The following is a 16,198-nucleotide window of genomic DNA, read 5'->3' as shown; positions in this document are numbered from 1 at the left end:
GCATTAAATGGAACTTATGGTCGTGCATCCATTCCACTTAGCATTCAAGGAAGATTTTGTAGCCGTAAAGACACAAAATGTAATGGCTAACATTACATTTGATTTGAAATTTTCCTATGTTCTAGCTGGTTGGGAAGGTAATGCACATGATTCTCGTGTTTTAAGTGATGCACTTGCACGCCCAAAAGGATTAAGAATTCTAGAAGCTAAGAATTAACATTAAATACTAAATAGTAGACTCAGTACATGGTAGGGCGGCCTTACCAACTACCGCCTCAAATATGGGAGGGTTCGGGTAAAATTATAGGCCCGAAATATGGGCTTGGACAAAAAAACAAGGCCCGTTTAAAAAATGGGCCGGGCTCGGGCTCAACTTTTTGGCCGAGAGCCCGGCCCTACCGAATATAATAAATATATTTTTTTTATTTTTATTTTTTAATTTTAAAAATATTTTTTTTATTTTTATTTTTATTTTTATTTTTATTTTTTAATTTTAAAAATATTTTTATTTTTATTTTTTATTTTTAAAATATTTTTTTTGTGTTTATTAAAAATCGGGCCGGGCTCGGGCTTATTATTTTATTCCTGGGCCGGGCCTGGGCAAAATTTTAGGTCCATATTTTGGGCCGAGCCGGGCCCGGGCCTAAGAGTCGGGCCGAAATTTTTTCCGGGTCCGGCCCGGCCCGGCCCATGGACAGGTCTATTCAAATTGTAATATATATATTTAAAACATTTTAACTTATTTAACGATTCAAATATAATATAAAGAAAATTTTAAATAGCTTAGTAAAAGATTGATATTTTGTAGATCAATAATTTTTTTAATAATATTAAAAATTTTCAAATCATGATTAAATCATTTGTACTATTTTCAACGTAGTATATAATTTTCACTTCATGTAATCATTATTTAAAATAATAATTAATAATATTATTTAAAAATATTATTATTTAGATAATTTAAATAGAGTACTAATAAAATATTCATGTTATTAAAACATTTGTATAAACAATAAAATTATATATTGTAAAATAAGCCCTTCGCTCTTTAATTTTTTTCTTAATGGTCAATAAATTGAGTATAATAATTTGTAAATAATATATAATTAATATTAGCAAAAAATAATATCAAGTAAAATTATTATTTTTAAATGATTTGAACTTTAAAAAACTTTTTCACCTCAACTTTTACTTCAATTATAATTACTTTAACTAAAATTTTTAAATAATAACTATAAATTAAATTATAATTAGTTTTAAATGTGAAATCTTCACAACTTGTATTAAAATATAATTCTTTTAAATATATCATTATAAAAATTCTATTTTAGGTCAAAATTATCATATTAATATTTTTAATATGTTTTAGTTTTTTATAAAATATCATATTTTTATATTAATATTTTAAAATTAAAAATTTCAAAAATATACAAATTAATAAAAAGTATAAATAATGTATAAGAAAGTATAAATTGATATCAAGATTTTATATTTTTAATTTTTTTATAAAATATCAGTTTTATATGTTATTATTATTTTAAAATATAAAAATTAAAACAAATGAATTTACATAAATATAAAAATATATACAATTAAAATTTTATAAAAATCATAAAATATTTTTAAAAATATATTATATACTTATAAATTTATATAAATATATAAATATAAAAAAATTAGAAATGTATAACTTTATATATATACTTGCTAAAAAGCCATATCTAGGTTGATTCTTAAGTTAAAATTTTTTATACTTTTTTATTAAGTTATATATTTTAGTTTTTTATTCTATTTTCAAAACAATAATAATATAAAACCTGATTTTTTTAAAAACTAAAAATTAATTAAAAGTTCTTCTTAAATGAATCTGAACAAATTATTGTATAGATTCAGATGAACCTAGACAACTCCAGGTTGATTTTAATATTAAAAAACTATATTATATATATATATATATATTTCTAAAAATCTTTAATTTTTATTTATGTCCGTCACGTCTAATAATTAGAAGCTATACCATGTATCATCGTAGAATTGGTTGACAATGTCATGTTAGCATCAACTATTAGTGTTAATACAAAGGTACCAAAGTATGTGATCGACTATAAGTTCAAATACTAACTAAGTCCAAAAAATTAAATACTAACTAAATACTTTTGGATAAATCTAAGGATAAATCTCAAAATTATACATGAACTTTACTTTAATGTGCAATTATATACATGAATTTTAATTTGGTGCAATTATACACGTGAAACTTTGGTTGTGGTTCAAATATATACTTAAAACTTTAATTTTAATTTAATCATACATATTTAAAGAAATAAATACGTCAATCTATTTTTATATTGGAAAAATATAATTATTTACATATGCAATATATAAATATAAAATGATGTTATACTAATAATTTACGAGAATTAGATCAAATCAAAATTTCATGTATAAAATTACATAAAATCAATGTTCACATATACAATTTCACATTAAACCAAAGTTAATGTATAATTTTAAGATTTATCCTTAAATTTAAAGACAAATTAGAATTTAACCCAAACTTTTATCATGAAAGAGGATGGAAAGTTGGAAATTTGAAGAATGTGGCTGAGCTATAATTGAACAATAATAAAATACTATCTTTAATCAACCTAAATTCATGTATAATATAAGTCGTAAAGGGTGAAGCTTACTTAAAACATTAATGAAAATGTTGAGATATAACTGTTACTCAACAAATTTCCTTTTTTTTTTTTGTTAGATTAAAAACTTTCAACTTTGTTTTGCCTCACATTAAGAATCACAAAACTTTATGTTTGGGGTATAATACTGAGGTTTCTAATCTTAAGCATAAGAGGTAAATCATGAATTTAAACAAACTCTACTCATTAGGCATAATTACTTCTTTGGTCCTCCAACTTTATAAAAATATTATTTTAGCTCTTCATCTAATTTTTTCCTTTTTAACTCTTAAACTTACGTTATTTGTCAAATCATCTCAAAATGGATGAAAAGTTAATGTTTGTTAACTTTGTTGACGTGAGACATATACGTGGATGTCATATAAGTAATTAATTACTTTTTTAAAATTGAAAAAGTTAAAAGTTAAAAATTAAAATATATTTTTAATTTTTTAAAATTAATTAATTATTTACGTAGCATACACGTGGATGCCATATTAGCAAAGTTAATAAACGTTAACTTTTCTATCTATTTGAGGTGATTTGATAAACAAGGTAAGTTTAAAAGGTTAAAAGAAAAAAATTAAAATTAAAATAACTTGTTTTATAAAATTGGAGAATAAAATAAGTGATTATGCCTACAAGTTAGTAATGTGGTTAGCCACTAGTCTAGAAACGAATCTCACTTTAAATTGTGGATGAAGTTCCAGATTCTTCCTTTGCACCCATTCGGTGGACCATTGATCTAATCGAGATAATTGGGCCTCAAATACACCATTAATTGTCCAAATCATATATTAAATAATAACCCCAAACTGGAACTATGGTTAAACTACACTCTATGGTTAAGTTTATGTTTTGGCTATTTAATAATAAAAATTATAAAATAGTCACTTAATTATTTGAAAGTTTTCATTTAAGTCACTGAACTATTTGAAAGTTTTTATTTAAGTCACTGGTTATTAAGTTGTTTTTCTAAAAAATCCTGGCTAGAAAGCTCCAAACGACCATTCAACAATTGATACGGTAAATCAATACTCATTGATGAGTAGAAGAACATATTTTAGGTCCAAATTGATTTGGCGATGAGTGTTAGAGATCAAAGAAGAAAGTAGTTTGGGTTTTGGTTCGCAAAGTCGTGACTTTCAAAATTGTTTCATGAAAAAAAACTGAACTGTAGAAAAAGAGGAGGAGAGCTTTCGGTTGGATTGTTGTATCATTCATAATCATATAATGGGATTTGATCCTAATGATTTAATTAATCAAGGATTATACGAGGAGCATGAGTCTGATTTGATAATATCAACTCTTACGGAGCGAGAAAAAAGAGAAGAAACTAGAGAATGGTCTGCTAAGAGAGAGGAAATTGCACAAACTATGTTGACTGATTATATGGCAAGAAACATTAGGTAGGTTTAGAGCTTAGGGTTAACGCTTTTATGTTATGTATGTTTTAGTATTAAAATTGTTATTTTTTTAATGTTGGTTGGATATTGATATTGAAATTAGCTTGTTGGATATTGAAATTATTGACAATGTAAATTATTAATGTAGAATGGGTAAGGGCAACAAAGAAGGGACAATAAAACAGTTCAAGTGGACAAAAACCGATAGAACATCTTTTTTCGAAATTCTTGCAGAGGAGGCCTAAAAAAGAAATAAGCCTTTTAAAACTTTCAAAACAATTTCTATTAATCGAGTTGCTGCAGCTATTTCTGAAATATTTCAAGTTCAATGTGATGCTAAGCATGTGGAAAATCATCTGAGGACTGAAAAAAACACATGGCAAATTATATGCACAATTCGGGTCGAAAGTGGTTTTGGATGGGATGATAACATGAAAATGATCACATGTGATAAAGCAACATATGATGTAGCAGTGATGGTAATATATACGTTAAATATATTTTAGTTTTTTTTTTACTTGTTATTCTAATTGTGTATAATATCCAACAAGCACACAAGAAGTATGAACCATTTTTGAGCAAAAGTATTGATCATCATGATGAAATGACTTCGATTGTTGGTAAAGATATGGCAACAGAGAGTTTTGCTAGAACATTTGCTGACATAGAATTGGATGATGGTAACCAAGATTTAGTGCTTGTAAACTGCAACAATGAAAAGGTTGAAGAGGTAAGAACAAAAGTATTCTCATTTGGCACATCTAAACGTAAAAGGAAAAATACTCAATAAAGTGTTGTTAATGAACAAATTAAATTTTTGGGTGAACAACTTGGTAAGATTGCTAATGCATTAGAACAATTTACTGAGAATAAGTGTAACACCCCTTACCCGTATCCAACACCGGAATAGGGTCCGAGGCATTACCATAACATATACACTTGTAAACGTATTTAACCGAGTTATAAAATTTCATCTAAATTGAAACTTTCAAAATTATTAACATGCTTTTATAACTCTTCACAATATATCATCAAAATATTATAATCTTAATAAATAGGGCCTATGAACCCGATACATACTCATGCAATTCAATGCTTCATTTCCATTTCATTCAATTCGCAATTTCTCATGCTCACAATTTAAATCATATCACTAGCAATTTCCATTTAATTCACATACAATTCAATGTTATTAAGTTTAACACTAATACGTATTTACCATTTAACTCAACGTTTATCGATTATACCATTCATTAACACATTTATGAAATTCTCAATTTTGCAATGAAAATATCACTTTAGCTTAAATAACAACATCATCCTGGTATAAATACACTACCACTTATCCATTTACTTTAATTCTTTTGGGCCCATTTGTCACTTACCACCCTTAATCAAATTAGGGAACGGTTATGGAAAATTGAGTACTTCACTTCCACTTTGCCATAGTATAACTATGGTCTTGCATATGATCAATTATCACTTTCCGAAGCCATAGCACTGCCACGGTCTTACACGGATCACATTTATCACTTGTCACTTGTCCCTGATCAAATAAGTGTAGCTAAAGCTATCACTTATCACTTCTTACTTGTCACTGATCAGATAAGTGTAGTTAAAGCTACCACTTATCACTTGTCACTTGTCACTGATCAGATAAGTGTAGCTAAAGCTACCACTTATCACTTGTCACTTGTCACTGATCAGATAAGCGTAGCTGAAGCTACTACTTATCACTTGTCACTTGTCACTAATCAGATAAGCGTAGTTGAAGCTACTACTTATCACTTGTCACTTGTCACTGATCAGATAAGCGTAGCTGAAGCTACTACTTATCACTTGCCACTTGTCACTGATCAGATAAGCGCAGCTGAAGCTACTACTTGTCACTTGTCACTGATTAGAAGCACTCAAATCCGGTGTTCCGCTCAATTTGATCATTTATTCGGTTTTCGCATTTTTATTTTATTCTCAATCCATCAACAAATGTATATCATCATATACTATATAATTCATGAAATTAACATTTAATCATTAAATTTTAGCCATATGAACTTACTATTTCATTACCTTTCCACACTCGTTTCCTATACACATCACACAAGATATAAACATATCATTCAACCATAGTCGCAAGCTAGTGTATTTAAACATAACTCTTTTTTTTGAACTAACCACATGATAAACCATTTCACTAGAGATTACATAATTTAAACCTTACCACCCTTTTCATGATCACAAGCATATTTTCAATTAGGCACTTACCATTTAAGTGCATAACTTATAAATTTAACGAGGCATAATTTAGCCACTACCTGGCCAAAGCCTAAGCATGTACACCAAATATGTTAGCCAAATACACATATAGCATAAGCATTATAAGCATGGATGAGCACAACATTTATTCATGTATCATGCTTACCAACATGTGTTAATTCATAAACCATTCATGACATTATTTCATGCCAAATCATATACCGAATATACCATACACACATATTATGAAACTTTATTTTCACACATGAGCTTAAACCATGACCAATAATGCACAAATATAAGCATCATTTCTATTTCATCGTTTATAAATTATAATCAAGCATATGACCAATTATACACAAATCATTCATATATTTCCCAATTTTCCTCTTCCTCCTCTCCATTCCACATCCTTAATGTGTATAACACACTTAAACAACATTAACTATAATTTCACTATTCACCCATTTGTATATTCAAAGCTGTTTATCCAAGTCAGAGTCACTAAATTATTTTTATCCAGAGCTACAGAGCTCCAAATTAAGATTTGTTAATTTTCTCTGAAACTAGACTTATATATATTCTTACCATAAAATTTTCAGAATTTTTGGTTCATCCAAATAGTACAGTTTATTCTTTAAAGTTTCCTCTGTTTCGCTGTCTGGCAGTTCCAACCACTCTTCACTAAAAATGAATTATCTAATTGTACAAATTTTGGATGATATTTCTGTTTGTTTTATTTGAAAATAGACTCATTAAGGATTCTAAGCATATAAATTATAACTCATAATTATTTTTATTAAATTTTTGATGATTTTTCAAAGTCAGAACAGGGGAACCCAAAATCATTCTGACATTGTCTCACAAAATTTATTATATCTCATAATTTACAATTCCATTACTTACACCATTTCTTCTATGAGAAACTAGACTCAATAAGCTTTAATTTCATATTTATTCACCCTCTAATTAAATTCCCACAATTTTTGGTAATTTTTTAAAGTTAAACCACTACTGCTGTCCAAAATTGTTTTAGTGCAAAATGTTGATTTCCATTTTTCCCCAAATTTCACAATTCATACAATTCAGTCCTTGCTCAATTAACCCCTCAATTAAGCTAATTTTTTTTCTCAATTAGTACTTTACCTAGACATTATAAGTTATTTCACAACTATTGAAATTCAGAATTTCCACATAAAACCCTAACTTCAAACTCTTTTACTATTAGGTCCCAAACATTCACTTTCTATTCAATTCTTTCAATAAAATCAGCATATGAACAATTTAAAGCTCTAATTCCATGCTAAATCATTATATACTTCCAGCATGTATTCATAGCAACTTTCAACTTCTTTCATAGAATAAAAAACTAATGAATACAACAAGTGGGCCTAGTTGTAAAAGTCACAAAAACACAAAAAAATTCAAGAAAAAATCAAGAATTGAACTTACTTGCAGTAAAAATATGAATAATCAGCTTAAGGAAACCCTTCTATGGTGTTTTAGCTGATGAGAATGTAGAAAAATAAAGAGAAATCTAGATTATTCCACTTCAATCCTAGCTTTATTAAGTAAATTTTGTAATATTCCAATTTTTCCCTTAATTCTCCTTATTTTCTTGCTGATTTTGTACCTTCCAGCCCAAATAGACCCAAGGTCTATTTGCCTTTTAAGCCCTCTTCCTTTTATCATTTAAGCTATTTACTCATTTCCCATAATTTTGCATTTATTACAATTTAGTCCTTTTTGTTCAATTAATTATCGAAACTTTAAAATTTCTTAACTAAACTTTAATACTAACTTTTTAACACTCCATAAATATTTATAAAAATATTTATGGCTCGGTTTAAAATCTCTGAGGTCTCGATACCTCATTTTTTTATTCTAATTATTTTAATATTTATTTCTAGTGCACTATTCACTATTTCAAAAATTTTCCTAACTTCACATTTAACTTATACTCACTAAATTAATAATATTTTCTACTCATTTGTCAAATTTAGTAATCTCGAATCACCGTTCCGACACCTCTGAAAATTTAGGCCATTACATTTTTCCTCATCAGATTTGTGGTCCAAAAACCACTATTCCAACTAGACTCAAAATCGGGCTGTTACAATAAGACACCACATCTTTATGGAGAAGTGATGTCAATGGAGGTGAAAGGATTTGATGATGACTTCCTTTGTACTGTGTTTGATTATCTTGTGGGTCGTGAATCCGAGGCCAAAGCTTTCTTGGCTAAAAGTATGAAGCATAGAAAAATTTGGCTTCAAAAAATTTCTCAAGGTTAAATATATTGATGTTTTAATATGGTGTAGTACTAATTATGTGGTGTAATACTAGTAATGCACTTGGACAATATTGTAGTCATCATGTGGTGTACTACTAATTATGCATTTGGATAATATTATTAATTTGTAGTACTAATTGTGATTTGGAAGCTAATTTATTATTATTCAATCTTTGTTTTTGTTTTTTATAACACAATTAGGAATCATCTATTCGCTTTGGTTGTTTTCAATTTATGACTATTAATATTCTAGCTTAATAATTGAGTACTATTATATATTTAATTTGATGTATTTAATTATAAATAAATCATTGCAATATATACAAAAACAATGTAAAGTACAAATTTAATAAACATAAAATAAACTCAATTAAACAATGAAAAGACAATAAATTCTCAAATGTATGTTTGTTTTATTTAAAACAACTTTTATTAAATATTTTCAGAAATCATGCCAAACAATGTAAAATATATTACATGATTCATCTAAACACCAAAAATATTAATTTTTCCGAAAAATAAGTCATTTTCTAGAAATTATTTTTGGAAATCATTTTAGTCAAATAAACGGACCCTAAGATTCTAAATAATTGATTATATATCTACATATTATAATAGTTTTATCTCTCAATTTTTTTTCATAATTAAAGCATAAATTATATTTATAATAATATAAATATATTTTTTTCTGGTGAATTACAAGAGGAGGGTAAAGCCCTAACAGCGACACAATTAACACGACTCAAATTCAGGCCACACTTGAAGTGGTGAACACCCCAACTGTCACATCCCAAAAACCGAGTTAAAAGAAATTGGGTTAGTGAAACCAAGAGTGGCATCATCCGGATATTTAGTTTTGATTGTGAAAATTATGTTAAGTAAATTGATTTGGTTCAGTGGTTAAGTGTTGTGTTTGTGTGTAAGAGATCTTATGTTTAAATCTCTTTCCTTGAGATTTTATTAATTTTTAGTTCAATTCATATCCCTAGTCTTTTGGCTTAAATCTTATTTCTGTGCAAATTATAACAAAATGAGTCTGTTGGTTTAATGGTAAGGCTTCAGCTTACCCTTTAATCTTATGTTCAAATCCTTGCATATGTAAAGTGGAACAATTATTTTTGTTTTAAATTTGGAAGAAAAATCTAATGTGGATAGTGATAGGAGTTAGTGGGATTAGTGGGGGGAAGTAGTTGATTTTTAATAAATAAAAATATCCTCACTTTCCCCTTTCAGTTTTCACCTTTTTTTCCTTTCCCTTAATGCTTTTCTTTATTTTCTTTTTGGAGTTTCATTTCATTTTGTTCTTCTTCCTGATGGATTCTTTTGTTTTGTTTTGCTTCCATTAAGTGTTGAAGGATTAAAATTTTTGACTCTTTGTTTCCGGTTTTAATCCTAGATTCGTGTAAGTAGTATCATTCTATTTTCTATTATTAAGTTTTAGTTCATTCTTGGGCAAGTTTTGAATAATTAATGCTTAGTTTTCATTCTGCATTGTGTAAAGTATTTTCATGATGTTAAACCAGGCAAAGGGTGGGAGAATAAAAACCCTCTAGTAGTGTAATCGCTATTTCAACGTGGTGCATGTGAAGTAAGTGCCCGTGTGCCTATTTCAACTCGAGTTCGAATCGAGTTGAGTTTTCGAATTCGAATAACTCGAATAATTCAAATAACTCGAATATCAAACTATAATATTTTACATTTTTACCCCAAACTCCCGACCTTTTTTACTTTTCCCTCAAAAGTTTTACTCCTTCCCACTTTCCCCCCAAAACTTTTACTCCCCTCCCAATCTACCCAAAATCTATTTCCCACCAAAATTTTACTCTCTCATTTATTTTTTCTCAAAATTTTACTCCCAAAAACCCTCAAAACCTTTTATTTTCCCCCAAAATTTTTACTCCCTCCCACTTTTCCCCTAAAACTTTTATTCCCTTCCCATCTACCCCAAACCCTCCCCCCTCCAATTTTTTTTTAATATTTTCCCTCCAAAATTTTACTCCCCCTATTTACTTTCCCTCAAACTTTTATTCCCCAAAACTTTTTATTTTCCCCCTAAACTTTTACTTCTCACCCATTACTCTCAAATAAAAAATCAAAATTATCCAAAAAAAATCACTAAACATAAATAGTAATAATTTTATTTATATCTACTATTTATATTATTAAATTAAATTTCACATTTTATATTATTTATATTATTGAATTGTTTAGTCATATTGAATATTTATATTAAAATTGAATTATTAATTATGCCATAAAATATTCGTGTTAAAATTTTTATATTGGTATCAATTTCACATTTTATTTTTAGAATAGCTTTTATTAAAAATCATATTTTTACATTTAATATATTTTTAATTCCAAAATACATAGTGACAAGAATCTGAAGATAATTGAAACAACTAAGCAAGCAAAGAAGCTAACCAGTATATAAAAAATTAATAAATAAATTATGAGGTGATGAAAGTTAATAAAAAATTTGATTAAGGTGGACAAATTTTATTACGATGGGTGACAGTGGTTACAATGACCCAAAATTATTTTTTAAAATTTAACTCGAACAAATATATTCGATTCGATTCGATTCGAATTCCATTTCACTCGACTCGATTCGAGAAAACTTCAAATAAAGTTAGGATGATAAAATGAGATTCGAAAACTCGATTAACTCGAAAATTTTTTATTCGATTCGATTCGATTCGATTCGATCGAATGCTCACCCCTACTCAAAACTCGAGAAATTCATAAAACATGGGCTATTTTCGAAACTTCCCAATGCCACACGGTTGTGTGCCAGGCCATGTGGTAGACCGTGTGCATCACATAGTCGTGTGGTAGGTCTGTGGAGCACACGGTAGTGTGGGTAGGCCGTGCGGGGCACACGGTCATGTGAAATCATGCAAGCCTGTGGGTAGGCTATGTGGGGCACACAGCCGTGTGAAATCGTGCAGACACGGGCTAGGTTTTTGGCCATGTGGGCCTTTTGGGACAACTTTGAGGCCCAATTAGGAGCCGATTACAAGACTCGAAAATTAGGTCCATGGGCATTATGTAGGCCCAGGAAAACGTTAGTTTCAGTAAACAAACATGAGTAAGTGTTGGAGGTATGTTAAATAAGTTTCGATAAGTATAATAATGTGTTATGATTTGCTATAAGTAGGTACGTGAGTTAAGCTTGTGTATTATACGTATTCTGTTATATGTTTTGATAAGCTATCTGATTCGACTATGTAATATGTTATGCTATGATTTGTATAAGTTATGTGTTATGTTACGCTTCGTATAACATCTATCTATGTATGCATGCCATACAACCTATGTGATATGTATGTATGTAACGTGACTTTGTATATGCATTGAGGTGGGTTATGATATGATGGAGAAAGTGTTCTATGGCAGTTTATATTGCAATTATAGTGGCTAGATCGCAAATTTATGTATATGGCAGCTTAGTTGCAATTATGTGAGTGGCACACCGCCATATATATTGGTGTGATTGGATGGATGGACTCTTGTAGTCCTATTTGGTGTGATTGGCTTGTCGGAGATGGTGTGTAGTGGATGGGGGTATGATTTTGTATGATATGATATGATCTGATATGATATGATATGAATTGATATGGTATAATTTATGATATGCTCTGGTATGATAAGATATGTTTCACTATATGTTGAGCTTTGTTTTGATTTATGATATGCTTTGATATGTAGTATGTTATGAAATTATGAGTTGCTTATTGTATAAGCAAAACCATAGTAAAATTTCTTTTTATGGGTTAGATCACACAATGGGTTTCTAACTCACTTGTTTGTGTATACGTTTCAGGTGAACCTTCGACTTAGGATCGGACGGCGTGCAGGAACTTGGATTGTTTCGGCTAAATAAATATGGTGATTTACAATACAAAATTTGTTCTCGAATTTTTGAAGCTATATTTTGTTTTTGGGTTGTGTTTTGGTTTCGTTTTCTTCGTTGGTTTTTGGAAGTTTTAACATAAACTGCAAAATCATACAAGCTAATAAATTAGAATTCGGTTTTCAAAATTAAAACTCTGAAAAGTTTTCCGCTACAAATTAAGTAAACCTTTAGGTATTTTTTTGTAAATAAATAAATAGTTTTTAAGAAATGTTAGCATTAATTGGAAGAGGTTCGCTCAAAATCAATATTTGTGAAGTAAACAAATTTGAAATAAATTTCGGGACTTGAAATAAGCGCTTTCGAACTTAAGCTTTTCTGAACGTCTGTGAGAGTTTTTGTCAAGTTTTATGCTTTTGAAATGCACAATTAAGTTTGATTTAAACAAGACTTTTAAACAAACTAATGTAATTCCTCCAGATTCAACCATAACGTCTAGACCGTGTTTGGAATATTAGGTTGATCATCAAACCAACATGGGATTCCAAATATATTATATTTTAATGATTTATAGGGGATAAAAAACTAGTTTATTATCTATATCAGATAATAGGAATTTAACGGCCTGGAAAAATCTAAACAAATTGTAAATATAGGTTCAAAATATGAAAATTGGACCACCCGGTGGTACCGATGCATCAAATCAAAAGATTGATTCCAGTTAGGCAAAGATTGACCCATCGTTAATATGACCTTTATTATTTTACATAATCAGATTTTTTTTTTTGGGGGGGGGGGGGGTTATATAATAGTTGTTTAGCTCATTAAATTCAATTGTATATCTCAGGCTGTTTAGTTGACCCCAAACTATTGGAGAAGTCTTTCTGATCCAAATAATTGCACCTACTTTCCTAATATTTTATGTGATTAATTTTTATTCTATTCAATAGTTGTATTTCATATAAATTAGGTATGTAAATTTTGAATAGATTTGATAAAATAATCATTAAATAATAAAGAGGAGGGATGTATAAATTAAATGTAGTTTCACACTTATATTCTTTTACAATTAATATTTTAACAATTCAACTATTATATATACACACTGTTTTTATCGATGTGATAGATATATCGATCGATTCGAAAATTTATTTGCATAACAACTGAGAAGTTCAAATATATCGATAAATTTATCAATTGGGTCATTAAAACATTATTTGTCTACAAAATCACGAAAGGATTTAAAATCACTTTAGTTTTACACCAATGTAGTTGGATCCTTCAATAATAAATATATTTAACTAATAATTTTCATCATTATTGATGGAAGGCTAAAGTACTAAAAAAGCACCTCGAATATAATTCGAAAATCAATTGCGCCCCTAGTTGAAAACTGCAATCAATTGGACCCTTAATCCAAAAATAACCATCAATTGCTCCTTTCGAATTGTCACTTCTGTTAAGGCCCCTAACGGGCTGTTAATTGTTAACGTGACAGTTGACATGAAAATTTTATTAACATGTTGACTGACGTAGAAAGCTTAATTGATTTTTTTATTATTTTAAAAGGGTCTAATCGAGTTATATAAAAATTCTTTAAAAAGTTATTAAAATATTTTAGAAGTTATAGAAATTTATATAAAAATAATTAAAATGAAAATGAAAATATTAAATTTATTCTAAAATTTAGCCCAAAAATTATTAAAATATTATACAAGTTTGAAATTGATAGAAAATCTATAAAATTATCAAATATCATAAAATTTTAATAAATTATAAAACTATTAAATATTATAAAATATTATTAATATGTTCTGAAAATTGAAGATATTAAATAAATATTATAAAAAACTAGAAATGATAGAAACTTATATAAAAATAATTAAAATGATAAAAATATAAAAATTAATAAAAAATATAAAAACTAATTAAAAGTATAAAAATTTGTAAAAATTTAAAAAATATAAGAAAATCATATAAATTTTCTATTTTTTTAAAGGTTTGGATTAGATTGTAATGGTTGCTTGAAGTGCGATGATAATTAGACTTGAATAGGCTGTCGAGTGAAGGGTTTGAGAGATAATGAATTTAGTGTTGGGTGGTTTAAGGTAAGTAATGATCCACCGACTTTGATAAGGATGGTTTATGACATATGATGTAGGGTAGCATATGTGGGAAACCAAAAAATGAGTAGTAATTTTTATTAAAATGATTAGAAATTACTAAAATATCATAATTTTCTTAAAAATTTATATAAGTTATTAAATGTTATTAAATGTTATAAAAATTTAAACTATTACCCCTATTATAATTTTTATTATTTTTATAATTTTGAGAATTTTATATAATCTCTAAAAATCAATTAAGTCCTCCTAAAATAATTAAAATCAATAAAATCCTTCACGTCATGTCACTGGATCTCTTGTAAAATATTATGTAAAATAGTTTAGTCATAAAATTTTTATAGTAAAATATCACTAGTATAAAAGATTGTAAGTTTTCGAATTAAAGATTGGTTGACTTGGGATTTGTATTTTATACAAAAGTTTTCTTCATTTTATTATGCTATAGCAAAGTTACAAAGCGCGGTATGTCATGTCACTGGATCTCTTTTTTCTATATTTAACGCTGACTAATCTTTTTGCAGTTTTATGTCTTTGAATCAACCAAGTTATCAATCTTACGTAAGAGTTTTTATTTCAAAATATATATATGTGTTTGTTCGTCAATTTTTTTAAAAATTTGAATATAAAATAAAATTTTATAGGTTAATAATTTATATTAGAAGTCAATATATTTATCACAGATGATTTTAAATGTGGATAGTTAGTTTATCAATTAAGTTTAATAAATTATTATACCAATCAGATTAATGATGTGATTAATTGTTTTCAATTGCTCACTAATAGAAGCAAAAAAACCGAGACAATGTTGTAATGCAAAAGTGAACATTGTTCCTTTCACATCTTTCTTTCAAAAAATTTGGGTTCGGAAGATTGGGATTTTCTTCAACTTGAAAATGCAAACACCACAGTTCTCATCCACATCCTTTAAAATCTCTAACCATGCAAATAAAAATGCTCCAAAAAGAGCGTCTTACATTAACAATTTTTTTCTCTGAAAACCCAAAAGGAAAATTGAATTTGAAGCAAGTGAATCATGGATGCCGAAAAAGGCCAATGGTAAAGGTGGACGTGGGAGCAACTGGGTTGGAGACAAGTGGATTGAAAGTGGGAGTGGGAAGGTGAATATTATATTAGCATTACCCCACCACGGAACATTTGATGCACAAAATCATTATATATATATCCTTCTTGGGATTAGGTCAAAGGGGAAGTCCTTTTAGGTTCCTCTTTCATGTTCATCAAAAGCATCTCTTGAACCCCTTTTTCCCAATATGACGCTCTTTATATTTTCTTCCTCTCATCTCCTTCCTTTACCATTCTCCGCCCAACAAGGGTGAACCACTCTCCCACCACTTTTTTTCTTCTTGGTTCCTCCTTAATGATTTCTTATTTCAACAATTGATGCGGTGAATATATATATTTTAATCATCGTCTAATTAATGCATCACATTTTCTGCCGTTAGACTTTGCACTACATATTTTGTTATCTTTATTTTTCTATCAATACAAAGTCACTTATTGAATTAGTGTCACCAATTAATATCCTATTATAACGGTAATGAAATCATTTAAATTTTTATATA

Source organism: Gossypium raimondii, chromosome 8 (genome assembly GCF_025698545.1).
Source record: "Gossypium raimondii isolate GPD5lz chromosome 8, ASM2569854v1, whole genome shotgun sequence".
NCBI classification, from domain to species: Eukaryota; Viridiplantae; Streptophyta; class Magnoliopsida; order Malvales; family Malvaceae; genus Gossypium; species Gossypium raimondii.
The sequence above is the reverse complement of the archived record's forward strand: the minus strand, read 5'-3'. Positions refer to the sequence as shown.